Source organism: Branchiostoma belcheri, unplaced genomic scaffold (assembly GCF_001625305.1).
Source record: "Branchiostoma belcheri isolate BF01 breed outbred unplaced genomic scaffold, Haploidv18h27 scaffold63, whole genome shotgun sequence".
Lineage (NCBI taxonomy): Eukaryota > Metazoa > Chordata > Leptocardii > Amphioxiformes > Branchiostomatidae > Branchiostoma > Branchiostoma belcheri.
In genome coordinates, this window is record NW_017804276.1 from 561,898 (window position 1) to 575,508 (window position 13,611).

The 13,611-nt window shown below is 40.5% G+C and overlaps 1 protein-coding gene across 1 annotated transcript in view; it reads left to right on the forward strand.

The window, feature by feature from the left end:
- Window positions 1–13,611, forward strand: part of LOC109483186 (membrane-bound transcription factor site-1 protease-like) — a 46,443-nt gene that overhangs the window by 19,548 nt on the left and 13,284 nt on the right. The gene's annotated exons all lie outside the window — the stretch shown is intronic.

The window sequence follows — 13,611 nt, forward strand, 5'->3', positions numbered from 1 at the left end:
ATACCTTCACAGCTCCAATTTTACCTGCACTAAGGCCATACCAATTTAATTTCTTGGTTAACGGATTCACCCGCTTAATTTTTTCTGATTTGCAAATAAAAATAAAAATTCACAATCAACTGCAAAATGCTCATATTTTGCCCTGAACAGTTGAAAACAGTCCTTTTCATCTGAGTTGTTACAGTTATTCCATCTTTCAATGCAATGGTATCATTAAAATTTAAAAATTCATTGTTTAAATTTTGAACCAGCCTGATGTATTGACTTCAGGGCTCCTACATGTATCGTACCATTTTGGGCCATAATAGGATGCCTAGGCCTGTTTTTATTTATTTATTTTTTTCCGCCCGCCTGCTCCATTATTTTTCTAGAAAAATCCGTTAACCAAGAAACTAAATCGGTGTGGCCTAACCTACATGCAGGTGGTACTCTGAGCCCTGCTACATGCCCAGCATCCATGAGAGGAAGCGATGTGCTGCTCAGATTCAAATTACAGTTACTTGTACTTCCACCCTTGTCTCTGCCTCCCGCAATTTGGAAGTCCATAATCCTTACCTGCCGAGGAAACTGCCAACTCGGCGGATTATTCCCCGGTATCCGTAATTATCACCTTCTGGGCAAGACAAGCGGCATGACGGATAGATGGATATGAAATGGACTGTCCTCAGAGCAACTTTCCCCCCCTACTGCCAAATAAAACCACTGCAAATGAATTCACTGGAAGTTTATACTTTCTGTACATAGCAAGGCCTTGGCTTGAAATATACTGGTGTTTTGTGCACGCAAATTGGAGCTGTGCGCCTAATTTTGGACAGTGGGTTCATGCTTAGACATTTGTATGGGGTTATGCGTATAACATTAAAGGTACTTTTTACCTCCGGGGGAGGAGACATCCTTCCGCGGAAGGGTTTTGTGAGAGATTTAGATTCTCATGTTCGCAGCTGTTTCTTGCGTTTGGGTGGACGGATTCTTTTGAGACTCGGTATATGTTTTGCTATTGGGCTGCAGATGATGCACGTTCTTTTGTTTTCGGGCGTGAAAATGGTGCCTTTTGGTGGCCCCAAAACACCCCTTTGAGCATGAAAGTGGTCGCGACCGTTGACGTTTGGCGTGTTTAAGCTATTCTCGGTCTGGTCCACGTATATGACCCCTCACACAGAGGGGTGTCCGGTCTCGATAAATTCTTTGTTTAAAACCCTACAAAAAAATATACAATAAAAAGCCCGGAGGTATAAAATCTCAGATTTTACTTGTTTACATTCAATTTAGTATACAGCATATTCATCAAGTGTGTTGGGTTCTTTGCTTGAGGTGTGGCTCTCCTCAAATATAAAATAAACATGGGACCATCCCATCTGAGAGGACATCTCTGACCAAAGGTTGGTCCTCATTCTGCTGATAAAAACAAAGTTTGACTCATAATATCTCTATTGAAATACACCAAAAGATTACAAAATAACAAGCTATTTCATGGAGGGATGATGTCTACGACTTCTCCTTGTTTTCACCTGAATCGAGTGAGGAAATAGGCGTCCAGTACCTTTCCCAAGGGCACAACAGCGGGGCCAGCCTGAGATACGAACCCAGAACCTTCCAAACCCAGAGTTAACAGCCCCAACCACAAGACTGCCCTGTCCCATTTGAATAGACTCTGTGACCTCTGTTTTCCTCCATTGATGAGAAAGAGGACCAACTGATGAAGTTCTGAGACTAGCTCACCTCTGGTACGACTTTCCTAAATTAGGTTCCCAACCCTTGACTGCAGGGTAAGAGTTAGAGTAATCCATCTGGAGATTGATTTTGCTTTGGCACCTTCATCTTCCAGACCCTCGTAAATTTTCCCATAATTTCCAAGTCTTTCAAGGCGGCAACTTCTGAGGGAAGCCGGTGCAGTAAATCATATCAAGAACCCGCTTGTGGTATTAGTATTACGATGATTTAATTTTTAATCAGTTGGCAACAGTTGTTGCAACTGGGGTCTTCTGAAAAACACCTTTACATGGCTGCTCTGTCGTCAATCAACTGTTTATGGCAATATCTACTTACAATGAACTTTTAGATCTAGAGTTTTAAAAATTGGACCGCTTACAAAATGAATCTTTAAACAGCTTCCTACCCCCTCTTGAAGTAAGCAGTAAGCAACTCAACTGCCTTTTTTGAATACTCATTAAATCATATTTATTTTGTGAATGATGGCATACCCTTTGAAACATGAATCCTGCAAACCCTGAGTGTTGTGGGACCTGTGCATCACCCAATGCAATTAGCCAACTGCTGTCGTATAGCTGTGATTTACACACAGTCGCTACCCAAGTTTTATCGGGCTTGTCTAAGTGAGGGTACTAATATGTCAGTTCTGACCGGGAATAATAAAGGTAGTGGTGGAAATGTATACATGTAGGGCAGTATGGAATGTTATTATTTGGCAACAGGTGGGGACGGAGTCAGTGTATAGCCAAGTATGCATTAAGTCAGCAGAAAATATTCATGTCGGGTTGGGAGCACAACAGTAGCATTACTGGTGATAGTGGTAAAGTCAGTTTTTAATGGCATGCAATATGCCTTTGTTGGCTTAAGTGCAGGTAAAACTGGAGTTGGATTTCTGATGTCTACCTGGAAAAGGTTAGTGCAGGTAAAATTGGAGCTGTACAGGTATTTCTGATGTCTACCTGCACCTAACCTGCACTGGTCCATGTACTGGGTATATGCAGGTTAGTGCAGGTAAAATTGGAGCTGTGCAGGTATTTCTGATGTCTACCTGCACCTAACCTGCACTGGTCCATGTACTGGGTATATGCAGGTTAGTGCAGGTAAAATTGGAGCTGTGCAGGTATTTCTGATGTCTACCTGTACCTAACCTGCACTGGTCCATGTACTGGGTATATATTATAATATGCAGTTTAGTGCACGTAAAATTGAGGCATATGTATACAATGTAGAAATCTATGGGCTCTGTAACAAACTAAAAATTCTGTCATATTGATATTTGATAATCTGTAGTTTTGAGAGTAAATTATATTGTACAGTATGATAGAATCAGCCATGGTTCTCTCTCTGCCTTTTTTCCTGGCAGGACATTTTACATTGTATCTATATCTGTACCAGTTATGAGTAATACCTCTTCTTTCAGTTCTACTGATACCAACAAGACCTTCAGTATGAGATAAAAGACTGTGAAAACAATTTGTATTTCTGTCCTGGCTCCAGTGTGAATAATAGACTCTGAGATTGCACATGTCAGTGTAATTGTGCAAGCTTCGGTTTGAGGCGTACATTTTGTAGCGCGATGGGACGACAAGATAGCGCAGTGTGAAGATAGCGACTGGACTGCCTGATGGAATCTTAATGGGCCCGCGTTTGTGCTTTAGGGCTGATGATGGCCATGTGATGTGTTATGATGATCATATTAATATTTTAGGTCATTGACACATTATTAAAGGCGTGGATGGGGGGGGGGGCAGCCACACTCTTTCTAGCAGAGGTTTATATGTACATTCAATTGCTACCTTAGGCCACACCAATTTAATTTTTTGGTTGATGGATTTTTCTAGAAAAATAATGGAGCGGGCCCTCGAAAAAAAAACAAAAAAAAACAAGGCCTAGGCATCCTATTATGGCCCAAAATGGTACGATAGGAGCCATGAAGTCAACACATCAGGCTGGTTCAAAATTTAAACAAAGAATTGTGAACTTTTAATAATACCATTGCATTGAAAGATGGAATAACTGTAACAACTAGGAAGAAAAGGACTGTTTTCAACTGTTCAGGGCAAAATACATGTATGAGCATTTCGCAGTTTGATTCTGAATTTTTATTTTTATTTGCAAATCAGAAAAAAAATGAAGCGGGCGAATCCGTTAACTAAGAAATTGAATTGGTGTGGTCTTATTTTTACTTTATACTGTGCATGTGTAATAATCAGGTTCTGGTTTAGATCTGGACCAGATCCTCTTGACTTGGATCTGGAGTTGGACTGTTAATAAAAATTGTACATGTACGCACTAGTATGTCTTCCAGGGCTAAATTGGGCCACCCTGGTTAAATAAAACAGAAATGGAAAAAATGAAAAAATAAAAATAAGCTGTACTGGTCCCCACCACCAATTTATAACAACACAGATGTGTCAAGGAATGTTCAAATACCATGAAAGCCTCCTATTCCCTCCTACTATGAAATTAAGTCCCCAGGAAAAAGAATAAATTTACAGCATTGTCCAGGAAAATTTCTTGTTCTTTTGCTATCTTTCTTTCTTTTTTAAATGCTTCCAGTCATTATAGTTAAGTACCGTATATTTTTATAGCTTAGCTGATTGCCTGGAAAATTGGCATGATGTGTTTATGGTCAGACATGGCCCAGATGGCACCATTATTATCTGCTTGTAGACATGTTTTATGATCTGATGTCATAGAAGGATGTATCTTAAGGCTATCGTAAATCATATGGTATGAACATTCTCATCCAGAGGCAGGTACAGAAGGCCTGGACTTTGGCCCACTTTAGGCCACACCAATTTAATTTCTTGGTTAACGGATTCGCCGCTTCATTTTTTTCTGATTTGCAAATAAAAATAAAAATCCAGAATCAACTGTAAAATGCTCATATTTTGCCCTCAACAGTTGAAAACAGACCTTTTCATCCTAGTTGTTACAGTTATTCCATCTTTCAATGCAATGGTATCATTAAAAGTTCAAAATTCATTGTTTAAATTTTGAACCAGCCTGTTGTGTTGACTTCATGACTCCTATCGTACCATTTTGGGCCATAATAGGATGCCTAGGCCTGTTTTTATTTTAATTTTTTTTGCCCACCCGCTCCATTATTTTTCTAGAAAAATCTGTTAACCAAGAAATTAAATTGGTGTAGCCTTAGACACAGATTTTTGCGACAGCAGGAATGCTGTGTAACGAAGGGTTGTTGGCAGAAAATTTGACAACAGTAGGTCAGTCCCCCTGTGTAAGTGGGCCTTCGATGCCAAAGAAACCTCTGAAAGACTCGTAACCAGGCCACACCAATTCAATTTCTTGGTTAATGGATTTTTGTAGAAAAATAATGGAGCGGGCGGGCATAAAAAAAACAAACTGGCCTATGCATACTGTTATAGCCCAAAATGGTACGATAGGAGCCATGAAGTCAACACACCAGGCTGGTTCAAAATTTAAACAATTAATTTTGAACTTTTAATCAAACCACTCATTGATAGATGGAAAAAAAAAAACTGCAACAACTAGGAAGCAACCTCAACTGTTGGGGTCAAATATAAGCATATTTGAGTTGATATAGAACCAGCATTTTTTTTTTTGCAAATCCAAGAACCAACAAATCAAATTGGTGTGGCCTCATAAAGGATTTTTTTTCTTCACAGCAGTTGCCAGCTCAGATTCGGCGAATTTTGAACACATTCAGCAGGGTTACCAGACAAAACGTCGGCGAAAAAAATAGGGCGTCTTTAGTGTGTCCTACAAAAGAGTAGGGCGTCCAATTTCTTATTATTTTCAGTACAGGGCGTCCAAAAGATGCCCGGACGCCCCCCTAGCTAAAAGCCTGGTTGCTAGTATCTCCCAAATGTCAATACATGCATATTGTGAGGATTTGAAATCATGACAAACTTTAGCTTTTAACGGTGATTCTTCCTATCTTCAAGTGATCTTGTTTAAGGAAAGCACCATGTCTTTTATAAAACATATCATGTACATTAAAAGATTTACAAGGGGAGCGCAGGACTGGTTTTGGTCAGAGGTCAATCCGTGTTGCCAGATTTGATGTGGTAGCTGGGAGAGGGACATCTGTCAGAGACAGAACAGAAAGTACCCTCCTTAGGCGAGTCATCTGAGGGAGGTCCTGTGATGGTCTGTGTGTACATTTTGTACGTGGGTGGAATGGGTTTGTAATGGACTGGCTGGTACGGGTATCGGAGGGGTAACAGAGGAGCAACATGAGCCGGGATATATCTGTATCTGTATAGCCGGTATAACCGCCCTTCGGTGTAACACACCAGCTTCTGTATCTGTATAGCCGGTATACTATAACCGCCCTTCGGTGTATCACACCAGCTTCTGTATCTGTATAGCCGGTATAACTGCCCTTCAGCATAACACACCAGCTTCTGTATCAGTATAGCCGGTATAACCGCCCTTTGGCATAACACACCAGCTTCTGTATCTGTATAGCCGGTATAACTGCCCTTTGGCATAACACACCAGCTTCTGTATCTGTATAGCCGGTATAACCGCCCTTTGGCATAACACACCAGCTTCTGTATCAGTATAGCCGGTATAACCGCCCTTTGGCATGACACACCAGCTTCTGTATCTGTATAGCCGGTATAACCGCCCTTTGGCATGACACACCAGCTTCTGTATCTGTATAGCCAGTATAACCGCCCTTTGGCATAACACACCAGCTTCTGTATCTGTATAGCCGGTATAACCGCCCTTTGGCATAACACACCAGCTTCTGTATCTGTATAGCCGGTATAACCGCCCTTTGGTATAACACACCAGTTTTGCAGGAACGCGGCATGGCGGCAGCTAGCTACATAGTACTGAACAACTTGTTACACTCAATCTTTGCACATTTAATATTGCAGAAGTTGTTTAAAGCTTTCTAGTGATGATGCTCCAACTGTGCTTGAAAAAAATTCTCACCATTGTTTGTACTGTAATCTCCAAGCAGATGCCTGGTGGCAAAAATGTTACGGTTAGAACTGACTATCTTAAGAGGCTGGGTGGCTAAGGACTATCTCTAGCTAGATGGCCAGTTGTAACTGTAAGTTGTGTGTAACGTTTTAGCTGCCAGACATCTGCTTGGAGGTGAACTATCATCATATCTTTCTGATGTTGATGATTTATCTCATTGGTGTTTATACTGTAGGCTGACCAATAATTCAGGACGTTCTGTCCAGGATAATCAGGCAAGGTACAGGTCATAGGTCACATTAAAGGTCAAAGGTTGTGCAATGTTTGCTTCTGTGCATACATGTACATGTATGTCTGTGTCCAGGATTCGTGATCATGAGTTTAGATAATGTCATTTTTTAGATATTTTAGAGAGACAGATACATAGTACCTGTGTTTGTACACTTGCACATGCATACAATGTACATGTACGTATACCTACATTTGAACAATGATAAACACACATGTACATGTACACACAAACACATACATGTTACACTCTCACATATTACCTTATACACACATAGCACAATCATGATTTTATGATTCCCTCTTTCTTTTTTAAGTGAGCATTAGCCTTATTAATAACATTCGTGTGCCAATATCAACACATTTATTACTGTCAGATGTGTGTCCCTGGGACCTTACCCCAGATATCAGGACAGGAAAGCCATTCAGCCGCCTCTGGAACTGGTCTGTAGATCGTTCCAGCCCCCGAGCTCTTCTCACACCCAACTCTGTCAAATGGGCCAGGGTGCGCCGTATCGTATATCACGTCCCCGCTGAATAATAGAACCTTGGAACTGTCATGAAATATTCAACCTCCCGGACACTTAAGACAGCGACTGTCAACTTCTAAGACTTGAGTGCCTGTAAGGTGTGCCCGGAGTGAGTGTTGGCTATTACTGTAAGGCCATTAGGAAAAAAATGTTGTGTTTCCTGTTTCAGTCCTAAAAAAAATTAGAGTCAGTAGGTAGGGATTATCTTTTTTTTCTTGCATGTCCCAGCTTAAATTTTAGTGGTCACTGGCCATCGGGACACCGTTATTTCCGATCCCTGCATGTTGGAGTTGGTGTCCATGTGGATTTCCTGGAGTTAGTGCCAAGGAAAAATGCCTGGGATAGAAAGGTAACCTTCAGCCTGCTAAGGCAAACCATATGGCACCAAATTTGTACTGGGTATGGTAAGCCAGCAAGGAGAAGGTCAAACCAAGGCCACGCCAATTTATTTTGTTGTTTCTCAGATTTTTCCAGGAAAAATAAGGAGCTACAGGGCGAAATAAAAAAACAAACAAACAAAAACAGGCCAAGACACCCCATGATAGCCGGAAATATGAGCCTTGAAGTGAACTTACTAGGCTGGTTTATGATGAAAACAATAGATTTTGAACTTTTAATGAAACAAAATTACATTGTTACATTGAAAAACTTATTATGAACTAGGAAGAAAATGACTTTTTTCAACCGTTGGGGCCAAAATATGTCTTCCATTGAACATTTTGGAACTGATTTAGAACCAACATTTTTTTTGGGGGGGGGGGCGAATCAGGAATAAATGGACAGGGCGAATGCAAGAAACACCAAATTAAATTGGTGTGGCCTTATGGTAAGCCGCAAGGAGAAGGTCAAACCACTTTTCATATGAACAACAATCACCGAATTCAAACATTTCAGTGCCATAAACAGGCAAAGAAATGTCTAATTAGTCTTAACACCAAGGATTTACACTTTACCATATATGTCTAGACACGTAATATCACACTCGACTTAACGTGTCTTTACCTTATTCCATTTCATCACCTGCTAGGTAACAATTTCCCTTTTGCTTGGTATCTACAGTTGTGTTACACACAATCCTACTCAGAATACCAGACATGTCCTTGGTGCTGATTTGCCTTCCAAGTTGCTACAAGTCATGTAGGCCCGTGGAAATTTTCTGACAGCTTCATCAAATAGCTTTACATTCTTTTCTGTCCGCACAGAGGTGAATTAGAGTAAGGATTTATCAGTTGTATGCTTAATTTTTGCTGTACGTTCTAAAAAAGCGAATTATAAAGTGACCGTACTGAGTTACTCTATATCTTACATGTTGCTAGCTCCCTGCGTTTTTCAGTTCTTGTTTTTTAATCTCCGATTGCTTAATTTTTACTGTACGTTGTAAAAAAGCGAATTATAAAGTCACCTTACTTAGTTACTCTACATCTTACATGTTGCTAGCTCCCTGGGTCTCTCAGTTCTTGTTTTTTAATCTCCGATTTCTTGTTTTGCCTCTGTTTAGTTCCACACCAAAGTGTTCTAAGTTAAACATTATTTTTCTTCCCCTTAGGCCACAGCAATTTAATTTCTTGGTTAATGGATTCGCCTGCTTCATTTTTTTCTGATTTGAAAATGAAAATAAAAATTCAGAATCAACTGCAAAATGCTCATATTTTGTCTGAACAGTTGAAAACAGTCCTTTTCATCCTAGTTGTTACAGTTATTCCATCTTTCAATGCAATGGTATCATTAAAGTTCAAAATTCATTGTTTAAATTTTGAACCAGCCTGGTGTGTTGACTTCACGGCTCAATCATATCATTTTGGGCCATAATAGGATGCCTAGGCCTGTTTTTTTTTTTCGCCCGCCCGCTCCATTGTTTTTCTTGAAAAATCCGTTAACCAAGAAATTAAATTGGTGTGGTCTTAGTTATGTTGAAGTATTTCGTGCATCTATTATTATACCATTGGTAATGGCTGCTCCTAAGGCCATTAAAAGTCTCCAGGACCTCCATTTCTCTGTTGCTTTTTTATTATTTCATACAAACTAATTGTTAAACACATTTGAGGAGACAATCACATCGTTACTGATGTAACGTTCTCCACCTGTCCATTACAAACAGATGTAAATAAGATAAAACAAGCACAAACCCAGGTAAGCGTTGTTTTCAGGTGACGCACTGTGCTATTACAGAGTCAAATCGTGAGGAACCTCTGGCATTCAAGTCTTATCTTATGTCTTATACCAGAGGTCAAACTACTTGGAGGTTTTGGAGGGCTTAATGCAGAATCGCCTGAGTGCAAGCCCTTATCCTCTTGAGTTGTGCCGTCGGGAATTCAGAGCTTCCAGGATTTAATGGGAATTACTGATAGTCAGGGAGAGGGAAGAAGGGCAGCAGGCACGGTGGCACAGTGGTCATCATGCTGGTGTGTGTGTTACGCTGAAGGCCGGTTTTACTGGCTGTACAAATATAGAAGTTCGGGTGTTATGCCGAAGGGCAGTTATACCGGCTGTACTGATACAGACACTGGCGTGTTATGCCGAAGGGCAGTTATACTGGCTTTATAGATACAGATATGGAAGCTGGTGTATGACGCCGAAGGGCAGTTATTCTGGCTGTACAGATACAGAAGCTGTCAAAGTACGCCGAAGGGCAGTTGTACTAGCTATACAGATACAGAAGCTGGTGTGTTACGCCAAAGGGCAGTTATACCGGCTATACAGATACAGAAGCTGGTGTGTTACGCCGAAGGGCAGTTATACCGGCTGTACAGATACAGAAGCTGGTGTGTTATGCCGAAGGGCAGTTTTACTACATGTAGCTATACAGATACAGAAGCTGGTGTGTTACGCTGAAGGGCAGTTGTACTAGCTATACAGATACAGAAGCTGTCATGTTACGCTAAAGGGCAGTATATAATACTGGCTATACAGATACAGGTACAGAAGATGGTGTGTTATGCTGATGACCAGCTACATGTATATACAGATACAGAAGCTGTTGCGTTTTATTTTTACTTTGCCCTAATGAAATCCCAACCATACTTTAGTTTTTAGTAGTATGCATAATCCAGTGTTTTAGCAACCCAGTGCCTCTGGACAGAGTGGTTGGGAGTTCGAATCCCGGTTGTTGTTGCTCATCCTTTATGCAAACCACTGGAAAGGACCACAATACTTAAGACGGCACAATAACCCGTGTGCATTGTACTTGTTGAAAAGAGCTTAGGGGAATTTCCCCGGTACGATTATTCTGTAAATACTTAACATAGCGTCTGTCTTCTCTGCCACGACCAGTGGAATATTACGTGTTGCTCTTGAGGAAGCTAAACGGATTCAAGATCACTCTCCATCTGTATAATGATTGTATGTATTGTAACGCTTTGGAACATTGCCAAGCTAACTGCGACTTTTACTTGTGTTATACATTGTAAATCACAGTTTAATTCTGCTTCAGAATGGACCTTGCCCACACAGTTAAACTGTGGAGAGAGGTTCCAACTTGTTGCATTGTTGAACTGGAGCTGTTTCTGACAGAAGTCGTAATCTGTAGCTGCCAGGAGCAACGTTTACTCACAGACATACACTTAGGAAGAGTCTAGCATCTTCCAGATGATATATGTCTCACTGACAATCTAATTTAACCCCCCCCCCTACACCTTTGATTTGGACTGTGTAGGAAGTCGGTAAGATCCGTTTTGGTCCCTTAGTTTATGATCTGTCATATTTTGACAACTTTGACTTTCTCTCCCAAAGTCTGTGGCTAAAGATAAAGAAAGCAGTGGTGTAAACTAAGCCGAGGATCCCACAAAATCAATGCAGCACCATCTTTGGGCAATGTTTGAAGAGCTAACCTTAGACTTTAGGATAGCATGGATTACAGCATTAGAATACACTGTACATTCTCATTTTGTACATCTTCAAGTTTCTTGTTCCTATCAATCATAAAAGGTTGACAGGAAAACCCTAAGTATGATGAAACAGTGAATCTAAAGGAAGACAGTCAATATTGCAGCAGTGTCCCTGCCTACTGGGAAATACTGATGGAAGCATTAGACTGGTAGCCTGTTTGATTGTATTTTACCACTGGCAACTGTTGGTTTTAGACTAGTACATGTTTTTATTCAACACTTCGTTGTAATAAAATCATCATCAAGAGAACATGTAGTCTCCCATCCCCTTAGTCCCCCTACTTAGACAAAATGTTCCGAGCAATGAGTCCGAAGAAATATATATTATAAAATAATAAGAAAACAGATTTTATACCTCTATGAAAAATATTCTTTATACATTGTCAAGTTTTTGTGAATTTCTTACAATGTATCTTGTTTGAAGTTCTGTGTCTAACCCTTTGTGGTCTGTGGTTAGGAAATTTTCCCACCCACATGTTGTCACTTAACAAGCACACACACAAACACACACAAATGCAAACACACACACACACAAACACACACACACACACACAAACACATGCTAACACACACAAACACACAAACACACACAAACACACACAAACACACACAAACACACACTCACAAATACATGCAAACACACACACACACAAACACACACACACAAACACACACACACACACACACACACACAACACACACACACACACACAAACACACACACACAAACACACACACACACACACACATACACAAACACACACAAACACATGCAAACACTATGCAAACACACACACACACAAACACACACGCACACGTGCACGCAAACACATACACAAACACACACAGACACACAAACACGCAAACACACACATACACACACACAAACACACACTATGATACACTATGACACACTCGATGTCTATCAGACACCTTCCTAAGAGTTTCTGACTGGAGTGATGCTTCTCCCTGCTATATGTACATGTAGGTGGCACTTTTGTGGCAAGAACTCCAGTCAGGAGCTCTGAGGAAGTTGTCACAGACTTGTAACAAAAGTTTTGCCTATGGTTTTTTTCTTAAAGGATTCCACTTCCAAGATACAGTACAGTACATAGCAACAAATTCTTTTTCTTGTTGATGTAGACAGTTAAAAAGGTTATGTACACTGCCATTTCCAATGAAAATACCCGTATAGGTCACTCCTCGTGCCATAGCTCTCACACACAGGAAGCCACTATACTGATGGCATTAGTGCTGCTTCGGTAAAGGTCACCAAATATTAGTGCAGTCTGGTTGTGTCTCTGCACATGAAGCTTTCCTGTTTACGAATGTAGAAGTCATGTACACAGAGCCCGGAATTGCTTTGCCGCGTAGCCGGCTGCTCGGAAACTTGGACGCGGGAGAAGGCGCTCTTGGCGCCGCAGGCAAAACTTGCGTTGCCTGATGGACGATTGCTCGCTTATACTAGTTTAAGGTATTTTGATAAATCTTTCACAGATATGTAGCTAAGAACCTGCTGCAACTACTGATACTAAAAAATTAACATTTTTTTCCCGTTTAGTGCCCAATAGAAAGCCTCAAATCTGGTGCATTTTTTTGGTTTTTAGTGGTCCGGAGCATTTCCGGGGGAAAAATTTTGACCGTGCGACACCCGTAATAAAATGCTGATAAAATCCAGGGCCAAACTGAAGGACAAAACATTCTTTTTTTACTCAATCATATCAAACAGCGTTATAAATTTCAGCGTCTTAAAAAAACCCTACCAACTTGTTATCAACCCAAACATTCCGGTTATGGTATTGGCAGGGTTATAGATTTTGGCAGTTGGAAGTACTGTTTTGGATGGTTTCATTGTGGGTTTGTGTGTCTGTTTGTCCAAGTTGATAGGGATAGTTAAATGGAGGGTTGCAGGTAATTTTGACAGTTGGTACTGGTAGGATTGATATTTTAGGTGGGAGTCATTTTTGTCATACAATCATAATGAGTAATAATTCATTTTATGATACAATTCACTTGTGCAAACTATATCTCTATGTAACGGAATTTTCAAATCACTGATTTCTTGTTTAGTCCTTTGTAAAGCACAAGTTTCATATTAAGTTGAAGGTGAAGAGTTCAGATTCAGAAGATGGAGCAGATAGTATCTCAGGATGCTGTATTGTGAGGAGCGGTGTCTTGGAGACACTGTGTCTGCCTGCTTCTGTGCAATCTTCACACTCAATCGTTCTAATCATTAACACATCCTCGCCTACAGAAATACAAGTTCTTAGGAA